This window comes from Solanum dulcamara, chromosome 5 (genome assembly GCF_947179165.1).
Source record: "Solanum dulcamara chromosome 5, daSolDulc1.2, whole genome shotgun sequence".
NCBI lineage: Eukaryota > Viridiplantae > Streptophyta > Magnoliopsida > Solanales > Solanaceae > Solanum > Solanum dulcamara.
This window is the reverse complement of record NC_077241.1, coordinates 60,911,104-60,929,342: the sequence shown is the minus strand read 5'-3', so window position 1 is coordinate 60,929,342 and position 18,239 is coordinate 60,911,104. Positions and strand designations below refer to the sequence as shown.

General features: G+C 40.5%; 1 long non-coding RNA gene across 1 annotated transcript; it reads right to left on the bottom strand.

Moving 5' to 3' along the window:
- Positions 1-11,014: 11,014 nt before the first annotated feature.
- Positions 11,015-11,554, bottom strand: LOC129888444 (uncharacterized). The gene is made up of 2 exons (XR_008766664.1): positions 11,488-11,554; positions 11,015-11,288 (listed from the first exon to the last, which is right to left on the bottom strand). It is a non-coding gene; the product is annotated as an uncharacterized LOC129888444 (long non-coding RNA).
- Between the last annotated feature and the right edge of the window lie 6,685 nt (positions 11,555-18,239).

Below are 18,239 nucleotides of genomic sequence, written 5' to 3'. Positions count from 1 at the left end.
TCACTTGAGGTTTGTACTTCAAACGTTGAGGGATAGGCAATTATTTGCAAAATTTAGTAAGTGTGAATTTTGGTTGAAGAAGGTGGCATTTCTTGGTCACATAGTGTCCGATGATGAAATCAAGGTTGATCCTAAGAAAACAGAGGCTATGAAGAAGTGGCCGAGACCGTTGTCTCCTTCGAACATTAGAAGCTTCTTGGGTTTAGCCGTGTACTATAAAAGGTTTGTAGAAAGGTTTTCTTCCATCTCATCTCCTATGATGAAACTAACCCAAAAGAAAGCAAAATTCATATGGACGGATGAGTGTGAAAAAAGTTTCCAAACCTTGAAAGATCGACTTACCTCTACTCCTATTTTGACTCTACCGAAAGGATTAGAAGAGTTTGTGGTTTATTGTGATGCTTCAAAAATTGGTTTGGGTTGTGTCTTAATGCAAAATGGAAAGGTCATAGCCTATGCTTCTAGGCAATTAAAGGCGTATGAGCGTAACTACCCTACCTATGATCCTGAATTAGTGGTCGTTGTTTTAGCTTTGAAGATTTAGCAGCATTACCTCTATGGGGTGCATGTGGATGTGTATACTGATCATAAAAGTCTTCAATATGTGTTCACCCTAAAGGACCTTAATCTAAGACAAAAGAGGTGGCTAGAACTCCTCAAGGACTATGACATGAGTGTACATTATCATTCGGATAAAGCTAATGTGGTTGCCGATGCACTTAGTAGAGTGTCTATGAGAAGTGTGGCCCATGTTGATGAAGGAAATAGGGAGTTGGTAAAAGGTGTTCACCTGTTGGCTAGATTAGGAGTGAAGTTGTGTGGTACCGATGATGGTGGTATGGTTGTTCAAAATGGGTCCAAATCCTCTTTGGTGGTGGATGTTAATTCAACCTAAGATCTTAACCCGACGTCTGTATAATTAAAGAAGTTGGTAAAGAAAAAGAAGGTAGAGGTCTTTTCCCAAGGGGGGGATGGGTTGCTATACTATCAAGGTCGATTATGTGTTTCAGATGTGGATGGCCTAAGGAGATTGATTTTGAAGGAGGCTCACAATTCTTCATACTCCATTCATCCCGATTCGATGAAAATGTACCGAGACTTAAAGGAGCTCTATTGGTGGAATGACATGAAGAAGGACATAGCAAAGTTCATGTCCGGATGTCCGAATTGCCAACAAGTAAAGGCTGAACATCAAGGCCGGGTGGGCTAGCCCAAGTCATTGAAATCCCTACTTGGAAGTAGGAAGCTGTGAATATGGATTTTGTAGTGGGTTTGCCTCATACCATAAGCGTCATGATTCGATTTGGGTAATTATTGATAGAATGACTAAGTCAACTCACTTTCTACCGGTTAAGACTTCTTATAATGCCGAAGACTATGCCAAGTTGTATATTCAGGAGTTGGTAAGGTTTCATGGTGTGCCGTTATCCATTATTTCGGATCATGGTACCTAATTCACTTCTCACTTTTAGAGATCATTTCAAAAGGGCCTTGGTAGTAAGGTAAAGTTGAGCACTACATTCCATCCTTAAACCGATGAATAAGTCAAAAGGATAATTCAAACACTAGAGGATATGTTAAGTGCTTATGTTTTGGAGTTTAAAGGAAAATGGGATGATCATCTATCACTCATCGAGTTTGCCTATAATAATAGTTACCACTCAAGTATTTAGATGGAGCCATTTGAGGCTTTGTATGGGAGACGATGTAGATCCCTAGTTGGTTGGTTCGAAGTAGGTGAGATGATCTTGTTAGGCCCCAATTTGGTACTTGATGCTTCAAAGAAGGTGAACATCATTAGAGAAATGTTGAAGATGGCTCAAAGTCATCAAAAGTCATATTCTGACACTAGAAGAAAGGATCTTGAGTTTAATGTGGATGATTGGGTGTATTTAAAGGTTTACTCATGAAGGGTGTGGTTTGGTTTGGTAAGAAAGAGAAATTGAGCCCTAGGTATGTAGAGCCTTATAGAGTCTTAAAGCGGGTTGGCATGGTTTCTTATGAGTTGGAATTACCTTTAGAAATAGCCATAGTTCATCCGGTGTTCCATGTGTCTATGTTGAGGAAATGTGTGGGGGATCCTAGTTCCATAGTGCCTTTGGAAGTAGTGAATGTTGACGAGAATTTTACCTATGAAGATATTTCGGTTGAGATTTTGGATCGGCAAGTCAAGAGATTGAGGAACAAAAGAGTTGTCTCCATTAAAGTCCTTTGAAGGAATCAACAAGTCAAAAGTACATGGGAAGCAGAAGCGGATATGATGAAACGTTATCTCATCTCTTTCATTCTACTGAAGCCTAAGGTAATAAGTCATTCATGTTCAAATGTTTAATGCTCTTATGTTTCAATTTTTCCTAAGTCCTTATGTGCATGCATATTCATGAAGTTGAATTTTAAAGTTATGAGTTATACTAAAGTTTAAAGATTTCATGGATGACGCATTTCAAGTGTCATTATATATATTATGGGTTGCTAATCTTTGTGCCATGTCCTTTTTATGCTAGTGATTCTCATTCGAGGATGAATGTTCCCAAGGGGGAGATATTGTAACATCTTGGAAATTTCTATGCTAAGATTTGAACCATTCTTTTTAGGTGTATAGGGTCAAACTCACCGACTTTAAATTGAATATATGAGTTAGGATAAATTACTAAGTATTTATAGTGTATTAGTTATGATTTAGGGTAATGAGGGATCTCTAACACCAAGCCAAGTCCAAAGAGTTTCCATCAGCTAAGCTTTTGAATGAGTCCGTATAAGGGTCAACTTCAAATGACCATATCTTCTAGAATATAACGAATTGGTGGCTCAAGACCTATCAAATTAAAGGTCTTTAGTTGTCCATGCTTGTGCATTGCCTACCGGCTTGGTTTCCCTTGGATAGGATGATTGGCTCAGACTTAAGGTGGCAGAGTGTTTTGTGGGCACATAATGCCAGTTTTTCAGAAGTTTCTATGATAAAAGTGAGATCCTGGGGTTGAACTCAGTGCAGTCTTATCATTCGCAGCACCATCTTCCTTTGGAGAGAAGTGCTCAATTCTAGAAAGTGAGTTCCAATTTGGGTTCTTAGTTTTTCAAGTTGAGAGTGGGATTTCTGGCTTTGCCTAGGGTGTCTCCGTGTTTTGGCTGTTTTCATCCTCCAATGTTCAGATAGAGTATGTAACTCCTTCAAGGTTGGTGTTGTATGGTTCGATAGGCAATATTTGGATTGCGTTGAAGGTTTTTAAGATAGCTAAGGACTCGCAGAATGCCCTTAGTGGCTTAGAGAAAAGGATTTGGAAACATAAGATAGGTATTTGGAATTTTGAGTGAATTGTATCTGCCATGGTCCTGTATTGCTCATTTCGGTGGTTTTGATTTAGTTTGGTCGTACTCAGTTGAAATTTGGCATTTTTGGTCAAGTTCTGGCTAAGCGAGCTAGATTTGGAGCCCAAGAAAGGATTGAAGGAGTTTTTGGAGTTGGAAGTGAATTTGAGGATTTTTCTCTAAGCCTGAGTTTTGTAATGGCGTTGTTCGAACTGAGAGAGTGTCCGAGGTTCAGGCAAAGCACGCACGTCCAGAACCCTTGTCCTTTCGTTCTTCCAGGGAGTGACTGTACTTTTACTTTCGCGGACGAAAGTTCTTTTAGTAGTGGATGTTGTAATGAACCTAAAATTCATTTTTAGATTTTTTGTAAAAGACCATTTTACCCCTCCCATTAGTTGCCCCGAATCATTTCTGATCGATACCGGATGTTGATTTTTAGAAAATCCTATGAAAAGTTAAGTCTTTGGAAATTTTGAGTCTTCATAAGTTTTAAGTATTAAAAAATGGTATTTGGGGTCAATCGGAGTTACAGGTCTTGGAATGGAATTGCGTCGATTCCAGCAGCTCTGAAATGTTGAAATTGGCTTAGGAAACTTTATGGAATCAGTTTTGGAGTTGTAACAAAGTTTTGAGGCCTTGAGTTGAGAAATTGAGGAATTTTAAGCCAAGGTTTGACTTTGGTCAACTTTTGGAGTTTCGATGCTCGGAATAGAATTCTGACCACTCTGTTGGATTCGAGAGATGGTTTTTGATCTAGAAGAAGTGTTATTGAATTTTTAGAGGTCCCGAGTCCGTTTTGATATTTTGAAGGCCTAAGTTGGTTTAGTTGCGACTTTTCGAGTTTTGGATCAACCAGATTTCGAATTCAAATTCTGATGGTTCTATAGGCTCCGGAATGACCAAATTAGGCTAGTAGAACTGTTGGAATGACTATCGAGGCAATCGATACAAGTTTGGGCCATTTGACACTTTTGACTTTGAAAGTTAGCTTATGGTTGACTTTGGTCAACATTCTAGAAAATGCACTTGAATGAAAATTTTGACAGCGGGGTTAGTTCCAGAATGTCGATTTTGGTCTGGCAACCCTTCGTTCGCTTTTCAAGGCTGCTGGAATAATATCAATGCTCGTTGTGGATTGTGGCTTAAAATGACTCTTGGGTGTGGGACCACTTTCTATTAAAATGATCCCGTACGAAGATTATGAATGCGTTATTGAGTCCGAAACATCGAATTTAGTAGGGTAACATATCTGGTTTATTTTTATCGGATTCCAAATGAATTTTGAGCATACATCGGAGAATTTAGTTTTTCAAAAATTAGAAAAATTGCAGCAGCTTGTTTAGATTTTTTGGGAGATTTTCTTCAACTTTAAAACTCCATAACTTGAGTTATATAACTCCAAATTGGGTGATTCAAAAGGCAAACTTGTGAGATTTTTCGTGAAGAACGCATTGGAGAGATTGAAACCTGATTTGGAGAATTCGATATAGAGGCTATCTTGCGTGGAATTTTGAGGAAAACATCGTGGAAGTTTCAGAATCTGATTTTGGCACGTCATTTGAGGTATTAAATTAATTTTTAGCTACAGATTTAGTATTTTTCGGAATCAAATTTTATTAAGTTTTGGAAGAGTGTAACTTGGTCAATATAACTCCATTTTGAGTGATTTTTTAGGCTAGATTGTGGGGGTTTTCGCAAGGAACATCATGGTGTAATTTTTTTTGATTGAGAGATTTTTTTTTGAGAAATCGACACGTAAAGAGGTTGCCTTGTTTGTTTTCTTAGTTTGAAAATATGGGAATAGATTATTTGATCGTCTTGCGTTATTTTTCCACCCCAAATAGTGTTATAAATCTAATTTGTGAGCTTGAGGTGATGTTTAGAACCTATTTTAGGGGTCAAATCTAGAATTCCGTATGTGAGTCCCATATTTTTCAGTTTTAGACTTTGAAATTGGCCAGTCTTTAAAAATTATGAAATTAGTGTATAAACGACCATATTGACGTCGTGGTTCTATTTTTGATAGCATGACAGCATTTTGAGGTAGTTCGGAAGGGAAAAGCTCCAGCATAGTGATTTGGAGCCCGCATGTTTAGCCTACAGGTAGGCTACAATTTTATCTTTCTTTAGATTGAGCTGAAATATGTGAAAACATGTTGAAATAGTTGGAAATTGGGTTGGGTAGTTTGATTATATATTTTAGGTGTTAGAAATTATGTTTTAGGCTTGTTATCGAGTTTTTCGGATATTTAAAAGCATATGTATCTTGTCGTTATTTGTTAATGAGAGTTGAATGAGCATGTTTTTGATATTGTGGAGTATGTTAGCCTTAGTATAGGATGCAAACTTGCTTTAGATACCCCGGCATCGCTCTGGTGGACTTAAATCCTTGTAGAATGGTGTAGCGGGCTAGTGCCTGGTAGTTTGGCCTTAGTTAGGCATTATCCTTGCTCTTAAAAATATCCTCATCCATAAATTGGTATAATCGTGACTTTCATGATGCATCAGCCACACTAGATTTCTTGATCGTTGACTTTGGCTTCGGTTCCAGTTTTGGCGGCATATCGATTGACTCATTTGGGAAAAGATTTTTGGTATTGTTGTATTTTAGTTGGGAAGTAGAATGTTTGGCATTATGGGATAAATTATTTGTGAGCATCCGGGTACCAAGTCCCGACCTCTATTTTGAATTATCGAGGAGCATCCGGGTACTCAGCCTTCGCCTCTACAGGCTTGCTAATATGACGAGCATTCGGGTACCCAGTCTCAACCTTGATCATACTGATGTATTACGACAGCATCCGGGTACCCAGTCCCGGCCTCGACCTCACTTATATATTATGACAAGCATCCGGATAACCAGTCCCGACCTTGGCCACTTTGAACATTTGGGTGAGCATCTGGGTCCTAGTCCTGACCTCGACTCCTAAGTCACCACTAGATCAATTGACTCTTGGAGATCTTAGGTTTGGAAATGATATAGTACTTCGGCTCCTAACATCACAGATACTTGATTCCTAGCCTTGGTAGTTGTAGTTATTCTGTGTACTCGGCGGGCTTATAGAGGTTCGTTCGAGTTTTTATTTAACTTATGCACGAGTGTCTCGGCTAGACTTTTGGGGGCCCAGTTGGGTATAGTTAGTTGTAGTTCTCATAGGTAGTACTCTTTCCCCCTTTTGATGCTTATGTTGACTCCTATTTAGGCTACTCCTATTTTTTATATTGTTTTTACCTTTTCTGCTCAGTTGGTCTTTGATGCCTACTGGGTACCTGTTGTCTTGGTACTCATACTACACTCTACATCTACTTTCGTGATGTAAAACCAAGCACCATCACCTTCGTGGATAGATCAAACCTATTGCAGTCAGCTTCGGAGACTACGGTGAGTACTTGGCATTTTTGGATCATTCCTGTCTCCTTCAGTATGGATGACCCATCTTTTACCTTTTGAGACTAGCCAGTTGTTATATATATTTATGGTCCACTTTTGGGACTTGTACTCATCTTTTATTTTGTAGCAGCTCTGTACTTGTGACTTCCAGGTTTTAGGAGGGATCTTTTATTGTTTATATCATGTTTTGGTTTACTTTCGCTTATTTTTTCTACTTATCTTTATAATTCGTTACACTTATTTAGTTTCTGCCCTCAAACCCATTACTTAAAGTTCTGGGTTGATGGGTTGGCTTACCTACTGGTGGGTTATAGTAGGTGTCATTATGACCTAAGGAATTGGGTCGTGACAAGTTGGTATCAGATCTCCAGGTTCATTAGTCTCACTTATACAGAGCTAAGTCTAGTAGAGTCTCACTGATAGGTGCGGAGACGTCCATAACTTATCTTTGGGAGGCTACAGGATGTCATTAGAACATTCTCTATGTTGTATCATTTCATGCAGGGTTGTGTCTTATTAATTTTGTAAAATCTCATTTGTTCTACTCCTTTACAGGGATGGTTCGTATGTGCAGTACCATCGCTCATGATAACGCACCAAGGACTGGCATGCCTAGAGGTCGTCCTCGTGGGATATGTAGTAGAGCAGCACAAAATCCTGAACTGGAGATAGAGCCAAAGCTGGTAGAGGAGCATCAGGACGCTCCTATTCCTACTCAGCCAGAGGGACCACCACCACTAGCACAGCCTCAAGCTGCACCAGTTATGACCCCAACACTACAGGCAGTGATTGTGTAGATCCTCATGGCTATTGGGGTTGTACCATAGGCCCCGACCCCAGTAGCGGGCATACCAGCACTACGGGATCTGCCCGTCCAGCCAGCACCTGAGGTTCAGCTGCCTCCACTAGTTGTGGCACCCCCGCCAGCAGTTTCGAAGGGTATGATGTCATTACAAGATTAGAAGATGTTAGAGGTATTTCAGAGGCTGTCACCCCCGATATTTTCTAGAGCCATTGGCAAGGATGCCATAGAGTTCTTGACTACCTATCAAGAGCAGCTCTATTCCTTGGGTCTTTTGGAGCCCAAAGGCACTGACTTCACTGCTCACTAGTTTGGAGGGGTAGCCAGACTGTGGTGGCGCTCTTATATGCAGACCAGACCAGCTGGGTCACCACCATTGATATGGGCCCAGTTCTCAGAGGTTTACTTAGCTTGATACATCCCTAAAAGTGTTCGGGACCGACTTTGGGATCAGTTTACTCAGTTAGAGTAGGGCCACATAAAGATTGCAGAGTACGAGGCTAGATTTCATCAGCTTTCCTGACATGCCACTATGATTCTACCCACTGAGAAGGAGCGGGTACGATATTTTATGCGCAGATTAAGACCTTACCTGAGGTTAGGGACTGAGCACCTTATTTCTATAAGCTGATCTTTTTTGGATGTGGTGGATCATGCCCGCATGATCGAGATTATTCATCGTCAGTCCCAAAGGGGCAGTGATAAGAGACCCAGACATTAGGGTAGCTACAGTGGGTCTCATTCTTGAGGCCATGATAGTTATGACAGGCCCCGCCAGCGGTTCCAGTAGAATAGGTACCAGCAGTGTCAGCCTAGCCGGCCGATTATGGCCGCCCTGCCAGCAGTTTAGGGTAGTCGGTCCCATTTAGGGGGTTCCACCATAGGGCAGAGCTCGAGGGGATTAGGTCTGCTTTCTTTCTATTGAGGAAGAATTATCATGAGTCACTCAGCATCAGGATGCTTCAACTATGGCTTATTAGAGCACTGGGCTAGGAAGTGTCTTGATCAGGCTTGACCGTTGGTAGTAGTACCACCTCTACCAGGGGGTATAAATTGGGGTCATGGCTATGGCAATGGTCAGCAGGGTGTTCGGGGAGGTTCTCGAGGTGGCAGGTCAGGTGGTAGGGCGAATGTTTATGGGAGAGGTCGAAATGGTCACTTCTATGCTACTTCGGTAAGGGCAGAGGCTAAGGTATCAGATGATGTTATCACAGGTACTATCCTTATTTGTCAGCAGACTACTTCATCTTTATTTGATCCAGATTCCACATATTCCTATGTGTCTATATATTTTTCTCCACGTTTGGGTATTCTTTATGAGTCACTTGAGGTCCCGTTACATGTTTCGACCCCGGTAGGGGATTTTTTAATAGTGGATCAAGTTTATAGATCATGTGCGGTGACAATTCAGGGTCATGAGACTCGGGCAGATCTTATTTTACTTAATATGATGGACTTCGATGTTATTCTGGGCATGGATTGGCTATCCCCTCATCCTGCGGTTTTGGACTGTTATGCCAAGACCGTTATATTCGCCATGCATGGTATTCCCCCAGTCTTGTGGCAGGATGTTTATAGTTTCTCACCAACTAGGATCATATCCTTTATGCGGGCTAGACGGCTAGTTGCATCTGGGTGCTTGGCGTACTTAGCATATGTCTGTGATATGTCTAGCCTACTATTGATTCAGTCTCTATTGTTAGGGAGTATATTGATGTCTTTCCCACTGACCTACCTGGCCTACCCCAGAGAGAGATATTGACTTTGCCATAGATTTAGAGCCGGGAACTAAGCCCATTTCTATACCACCTTACCGTATGGCCCTTGCAAAGCTCAAGAAGCTCAGTGTGCAGCTTGAGGATCTTCTAGGTAAAGGATTTATTCACCCGATTGTGTCACCGTGGGTGCGCCCATCTTGTTTGTTAAGAAGAAGGATGGTACTATATGGATGTGTGTTGATTACAAGTAGATGAACAAGGTGACAGTGAAAAACCGTTACATTTAACCAGCTTTAGGGTGTTGTGGTATTTCTAAGATTGATTTTAGATTCATAGCTTCGTTGAATTTGCAGGGTACTACAGGCACTTTGTTGAGAGATTTTCTTTTATAGCAGCACCTTTGACTCGATTGACTTGCCAGGATGTTCTGTTCGTGTGGTCAGAGAAGCGTGAAAAGAGCTTTATGATACTCAAGAAGTTCTCTTACCACCACTTCTATATTGACTCTTCTAGTTGAGGGCAAGAGATTCATCATTTATTGTGATACACCTGGTGTTGATTTAGGTTATGTACTAATACAGTAGGGCCGGGCTAGTTAGCCTCCCCTTTTGTCTCCCTTACCACTGATTTTACGATGGTGTCGTTCCTTGTTAGATAGGTTCCTAGACTAGCTTTTTTTAGGTGTTGGGAGTTGTGGTATTGGTGGATTTGGTTGGAAATCTCATATATAGGATGGAGTCAAGGTAATTCTCAGAGTGTGAGATTCTAAATTTGTTCAGGATAGAAAGCTTGATTTCAGCATATTTGGTTGTCCATGATTGTGCATCGCCTACAGGCTTGGTTTCTCTTGGACTAGGATGATTAGCTCAAACTTAAGGTGGTAGAGTGTTTTGTGGGCATACAATGCCAGTTTTTCAAAAGTTTCTATGATAAAAGTGAGACCCTAGGGTTGAAGTCAGTGCAGTCTTGTCATTCGCGGCACCATCGTCCATTGGAGCGAAGTGCTCAATTCCAGAAGGTGAGTTCCAATTTGGGTTCTTGGTTTTTCAAGTTGAGATTGGGATTTGGGGCTTTGCCAAGGGTGTCTCTATGTTTTGGCTATTTTTATCCTCCAATGTTCATATAAAGTATGTAACTCCTTTAAGGTTGGTATTGTATGGTTCGGTAGGCAATATTTGGATTGCGTTAAAGGTTTTCAAGATAGCTAAGGACTCGCAGAACGCCCTTAGTGGCTTGGAGAAAAGGATTTGGAAACATAAGACAAGTATTTGGAATTTTGAGTGAATTGTATCTGACATGGTCCTATATTACTCATTTTGGTGGTTTTGATTTAATTTGGTCGTCCTCAGTTGAAATTCGACGTTTTTGGTCAAGTTCTGGCTAAGCGAGCCAGATTTGGAGCCCAAGAAAGGATTGAAAGACTTTTTGGAGTTGGAAGTGAATTTGAGTATTTTTCTCTAAGCCTGAGTTTTGTGATGGCATTGTTCGAACCGAGAGGGTGTCTGAGGTTCAGGCAAAGCACGCACGTCCGGAACCCTCGTCCTTTCATTCTTCCAAGGAGTGACTGTACTTTTACTTTTGCGGATGAAAGTTCTTTTAGTAGTGGATGTTGTAATGACACTAAAGGTCACTTTTGGTTTTTTTGTAAAATGACTATTTTACCCCTCCCATTAGTGTCACGCCCCGAGAGGGTACCCTAGGCGTGGCCGGCACTCAGAAACTATTTCTGGCTTCCGAGAGAACCACTTGGTCTCATTTCTTATTTATTCATCAGCGGAAGACTTAAGAATACTAATGTGGGCTTGTCATAATCAAAGGAAAAATAGATAATTCTTATAAGAAGTAGTTTCTAAGGAGAACTACTCCGATTACATCATCAGACTCTGTCTATGAAGCCTCTAATACTCTTAGATGGTGACAATGACATGTCCATGGCTACCTCAAAAGAAACATCACACTCAACAATAATAAAAGGATAAGGAGTTCCTTCGAATACAAGAAGGACTCACCAAATAGCTGAAAAGAAATGATCTTCAACGATGCGCCTGTTGAGGATCTCTAACACCTGTATCTGCATCATAAAACGATGCAGGTCGAATGACGTCAGTACGTGGAATGTACGAGTATGTAAAATGGAAGGAAGGTAAAGACAGATATCAAAAAACTCCTCTCAAGAAAACTCAGCTCAGAACTCAACATCATCTCAACATGAATATGTAATGCAAGTTTAAAATATAATAATAAAAATAATAGTAATAAGCAATGCTTACTCAGTTGGGAGTTTCTCTAACCGACAACCATCACTTATGAGCTAGCAATGATACAACGAAGCGATGTCGTTGCCACATCCATCCAATACCTTGCCAGGGTAAGGACATCACCATCTTGGATCCATTCATCAAAGTCCTCTTTTTGGGACTTAAGAGGCATAGCCTCCATCCTACGCTGGCTACGTAGTTCTGGGGTTTGAGTCAATTAAACTCTTACCCAACTCGGTGCTCAATACTACTCCCAAAATATGTGCTCATATTAAACTCATCATCTAGTCTCATTGGACTTTAATTTAAATCATCAAACTCATCTCATTTCATGTTCATCAATCATTATACTTCCAAAAACATCATTTACATCTCATCAAAACATCTTGCTCAAAATATCATTTTCTCAAATTCATTCAAATTCAACTCTTTTGCTCTTTCAAAACTCAATAAAATACATATATAGTATTAATTCATATAACTCTTTTTTTATCAATAAAAATAATAAAAAGCCAACATCTTTACTCAAAACATGTGTAAAAATATTCATGAACATCAAATCAATTTGGATTCATGGGAAAGTAGCCATGAACAATAATTCCAATAATATGAGAGATAAGAATAATAATAATATTAATGCATAAATATATCCAACGCAATAGAAGAAGAATTATTTCATTTAGAATTCAAGATTTGGATAAAACTCAACTATAACTCAATTAAAATGAATTTAAATATTAGGCGCATGGACGAACTCAATCCAATGCTATGAAAGCCTTACATACCTTAATCCGAAGGTTTACTCCGAATTGGAACACTCTTGGACCCCTAGCCTTTTCTTCTCGCCGGAGCGTTTTGTGTACTATCCGGAGTATAAGAATCACCGGAGTAGTATTTTTATACTACTAAAACTAAAACTATATTTGAGAAGAAGTATATAGAGAGAAGAAATGCTTAAGAAAGCTTGATGAATAAAATGAGGAAATAAGGCGGGTATTTATAGGTGGGAAAGAGGGACCTAACAATAAATAAAATAATTATAAAGAAAAATCTGAAAATTTAATAGAATATATTGATGTCATGGATGATGTTAAATGGAGGACAATTTATGTCATGCATGATGTCAAATGCATCTAGATGTTTCCATGGTAGGTAAGATGAGTTCTTTTTAACAGAATACTCGTTTTCGAAGCTGCGTTTGAATAAGATAAATTCCTTATTAGGATTTGGTGTCTTCATAAGAATTGTAGATATGGAAGTCTAGTTTCATATCATTCAAGAATCAACCAATTTGGAGCAACCTACAGTGAGATATGAATTTTCTTCTATCAACACTCAATTCCGTCACAGCACTATCTTGCAAAGATTAATTTATTTGACCTACTTATACTCCGAATTTGTAGTTATGTTCTTCATGAAAGTTGTAGGTAAGGATGTTGTGATTACCCAGAAATTTGAATCACCTAATTTGGACCAACCTATGAAAGGTATTGCCAAAATACAGAGGCTGTATTATTTTCATCGAGAATTGAAATACCGACATACAACATTTTAGGGGTTGTTACAATATCTCCCCCTTGGGATCATTCGTCCTCGAATGAAGATGAAAATAGGAGACATAAAGAATGAATATCATCAATACATCAACTCCGATACTCAAATGGTCAATGACTCAAACTCAAGAATAAACATCGACTCAAAGGTAGAAGTAAGGAATATTACCTTGAATATCGTCATCAGAAGGCATAAATAGATGACGATAGTTAGCCTTCATATCTTCTTCAGCTTCCCATGTAGCCTCTTCAACAAATTGATTTCGCCATAGGACTTTGACAGATGCCACTTCCTTAGTTCTTAATTTGCGAACCTGACGATCAAGAATTTGAACTGGAATCTCTTCATAACTCAAACTCTCTTTCACCCCAATGCTCTCAGCTGGGACAACAAGTGAAGGATCTCCCAAACACTTCTTAAGCATAGAGATGTGAAACACGGGATGAATAGCAGCTAATTCTGGAGGCAACTCCAATTCATAGGCTACGTTACCTACCCTCCTCATAATCTGATAAGGACCAATGTAGCGGGGACTAAGCTTCCCTTTCTTTCCAAATCTCATCACATCCTTCATGGGTGAAACTTTCAAGTATACCCAATCGTACACTTCGAACTCCAAATCTCTTCTTCTAACATCAGTGTAGGATTTTTGGCAACTTTGAGCAGTCCTCAACCTCTCTTGTATGGTTTTCACCTTCTCCATAGCTTGGTGAACCAAGTCTGGTCCAATCAACTCAGCTTCACCAACTTCAAACCAACCAATTGGTGATCTACATCTCCTCCCATACAGAGCTTCATAAGGAGCCATTTGAATACTCGAATGGAAACTATTATTGTATGCAAACTCAATAAGAGGTAAATGATCATCCCAATTACCTTTGAAGTCAATGACACAGGCTCTTAACATATCCTCCAAAGTCTGTATCGTACGCTCTGCCTGGCCATCTGTTTGCGGATGAAAAGCAGTACTAAGGTTCATTCTTGAACCCAAGCCCTTCTGAAATGACTTCCAAAACTGAGCAGTAAATTGAGCTCCCCTATCAGAGATGATAGACAAAGGAACTCCATGCAGTCTAACAATCTCTCTAAGATACAGTTTGGCATAATCCTCTGTACTGTTCGTAGTCTTAACCGGCAAGAAATGGGCCGATTTGGTCATCCTATCCACAATCACCCAAATAGAGTCATGTTGTTTGCGGGTTCGTGGTAAACCGGTAATGAAGTCCATATTGATCATTTCCCACTTCCATTCCGGTATCTCTATATTCTGAGCCACTCCACAAGGCCTTTGGTGCTCAACTTTAACTTGTTGGCAATTTGGGCACTTGGACACAAACTCTGCTATATCTCTCTTCATTCCATTCCACCAGTATACTTGTCTTAAGTCATGATATATCTTTGTTGAACCTGGATGGATGGAATACTTAGAATTATGGGCTTCTTTCATGATTCTCTCCCTAATACCATCAACCCTTGGAACACATAATCTTTCTTGATATCTCAACACTCCATCTCCCCCTTTGGTAAAACCCATTACCTTCTGCTTGTGAACCTCATCCTTCAGTTGAAGAAGAATGGGGTCCTGATCTTGCTTTTCTTTCACCTCTGCAACTAGAGATGATTCGGCTCCATTTCGTACTATTGTACCACCCTCACTAGAGTCAATAAGTTGAACTCCCAAACGCGCAAGTCTATGCACTTCCTTTGCCAACTCCTTCTTTTCCTCTTCCACATGAGTTGTACTCCCCATAGATAACCTGCTAAGAGCATCAGCAACTACATTTGCTTTACCTGGGTGGTAGAGAATGCTCATGTCATAATCCTTGAGCAACTTTAGCCATCTCCTTTGCCTCAAATTCAGCTCCTTCTGGCTGAATACATACTGTAAGCTCTTATGGTCTGTGAACACATCCACATGTACACCATAAAGATAGTGACGCCAAATCTTAAGAGCAAATACCACAGCTGCCAACTCAAGGTCATGAGTGGGGTAGTTCCTCTCATGAGTCTTAAGCTGCCTGGAGGCATAGGCAATGACCTTACCTTTCTGCATCAATACACATCCCAACCCAACTCTTGAAGCATCACAATAGATTACAAAACCATCTGTTCCTTCGGGTAGGGATAGTACTGGAGCAGTAGTCAATCTAGCTTTCAACTCTTGAAAACTTTTCTCACAAGCATCAGACCATTGAAACTTAGCCTTCTTCTGAGTCAGCTTAGTCAATGGTGAGGATATGGATGAAAATCCCTCAACAAACCTCCTGTAGTAGCCAGCCAAACCTAAGAAACTCCTTATGTCGGTTGGAGAGGTGGGTCGGGGCCAGTTCTTAACTGCCTCAATCTTTTGAGTATCAACTTAGATTCCATCCCCAGATATAATATGACCTAGGAATGCTATAGACTCAAGCCAAAACTCACACTTTGAAAACTTAGCATACAACTCCTTCTCCTTAAGAATTTGAAGGACAATCCTAAGGTGATTAGCATGCTCACTCTTACTTCTAGAGTAGACCAAAATATCATCGATGAAGACAATTACAAAAGTATCTAGGTATGGCTTGAATACTCGGTTCATGAGGTCCATAAAAGCTGCTGGAGCATTTGTCAATCCAAAGGACATAACAAGAAACTCAAAATGACCATGGCGGGTTCGAAAAGCCGTCTTCGGGATGTCACATTCTCTCACTTTCAACTGGTGATAGCCTGATCTGAGGTCTATCTTAGAGAAGCATGTGGCACCCTGAAGTTGGTCAAATAAATCATCTATTCTGGGAAGAGGGTACTTGTTTTTAATGGTGACCTTGTTTAGTTGTCGGTAATCAATGCACATTCTAAGGAACCCATCTTTCTTTCGCACGAATAGGACAAGAGCGCCCCAAGGTGAGACACTTGGCCTAATAAACCCCTTATCTAAGAGGTCTTTCAGTTGTTCTTTCAACTCTTTCAACTCAGCAGGAGCCATCCTATAAGGAGGAATGGAGATAGGTTGTGTATCAGGAAGGACATCAATACCAAAGTCTATCTCTCTATCACGAGGGATTCCGGGTAGATCCTCAGGAAAGACTTCAGGAAACTCATTCACAATGGGAACTGACTCAAGAGATGGAGCCTGATCATTAATATTTTTGACTCGAACTATATGATATATACATCCCTTAGAGATTAATTTTCTGGCCTTAAGGTAGGAAATAAATTTACCCCTAGGCACTACAGAATTCCCCTTCCACTCTAAGATAGGCTCGTTTGGAAATTGAAACTTGATAATTCGGGGTCCTACAATCAACCGAAGCATAACAAGAATAAAGCCAGTCCATACCAAGAATCACATCAAAATCAGCCATGTCCAACTCAACTAAGTCAGCCATGGTATCCCTATGATAGATTGACACAGTACAATTTCTATAGACCCTCTCAGCTAAGATAGAATCACCAATAGGAGTAGACACACTGAAAGGCTCAAGAAGACACTCAGGAAGGATCTCAAATTTACTAGCCAAGTAAGGAGTCACAAAAGATAATGTAGCACCCGGATCAAGTAATGCATACACATCAAAAGAAAGGACTCGGAGCATACTAGTAACAACATCGGGTGCATTCTCTTGGTTTTGGCGACTACCCATAGCATACAGACGGTTGGTTCCCCCACCTGCACTTGAAGCTGCACCTCTATGATTACCTCTATTCTGTGGAGCTGCAGAAGAAAACTGAGCTCTACTACTTCCATCTCCCTGCCTTTTTGAAGGACACTCATTCAGGAAGTGACCTATCTTTCCACATCTGTAGCAAGCATTGGTGCCCATACGACACTCTCCCAAATGGAGCCTCCCACATCTAGCACATGGTGGTTTTCCTCTAGAACCTTGAGCCATACTTAATTGGGACTGAGAACCTTGAGATCGAAAGTTTTAGTGACTTAGCGATCTCTGATCATACCTGGTATTAGGTGTAAAAGCATTTGTTGGGGAAGGTGCATAATTGGAAGACCTTTTCTGAAAGAAAGACTTGTTACCCTTCCCTTGCTTCTGCTCATTTTCATGCCCAGCAGACTTAGCCTTCTTGCTTAGGTGTTCCTCTCGGTCCTTTTTCTTGTCATCCTCAACCTGCTGAGCATACACCATCAATCTAGAAAAATCCATGTCAGAAATCATTAGCATTGCCTTACATTCTTTCTTTATATGTTTGCCTAGGCCAGAGACAAACTTCCTCATCTTAGACCTCATATGAGGAATCATTTCTGGGGCATATTTGGACAATTGAATAAACTTCAAACTATACTCTTTCACAGTCATACTCTCTTGCTTGAGGTTCACAAACTCCTCAATTTTTGCTTCACGTAGCTCTTGGGGAAAGAAGTTATCAAGAAATGCTCTTTCAAACTCATCCCAAAGAGCAGGCTCTGCATCCTCACCTCTACTTTCTTCCCACTGGTTATACCAGATATTTGCCACATCCTTGAGTTGATAAGACACCAACTCAACCCCCTCGATCTCTGTAGCATGCATCGCTTTTAGTATCTTCCACATCTTATTAATGAAATTTTGGGGTCTTCATCAACGTTAGAACCCGTGAAGACCGGCGGATTCATTCTCAGAAAATCTCTGATCCTCGTAGCAGCAGACGACTCTTGATAACTAGAGCTAGGAGTTGGTAAACTTTGGCTACTATTTCGAGCAGCCACCAACTGGGTGAGCATAGCAATCGCTCCTCGAAAATCTTCCTCAGAAGTAGGAGTGGTCTGAACAGTAGGTACTTGGGGTACCTCAGTAGACCTTGCAGGTCGGCCCCTAGTTCTCCGTGGAGGCATCACTGACTGTGGAACCTCAGTGCTGGCAGCGTTCCTCTGACTAGCTGAACGTTTAGGAGGCATATCTGAAATGTGTAAACGCACGAATTAGAAAGAAAGATTTTATAGAGTTAAACTCTATCGCACGAACTCAGATTATGAAAGAAGTGAAATAATTCCTAATGTCCTATAGCTTCCTGATTATAAGTGTGGTGCACGACACACCCATAAATAAGACTCTACTAGACACGGCTTCATAGACACCCTAGGACTCTTGAACTCTGGGCTCTGATACCAAGTTTGTCACGCCCCGAGAGGGTACCCTAGGCGTGGCCGGCTCTCAGAAACCATTTCTGGCTTCCGAGAGAACCACTTGGTCTCATTTCTTATTTATTCATCAGCGGAAGACTTAAGAATACTAATG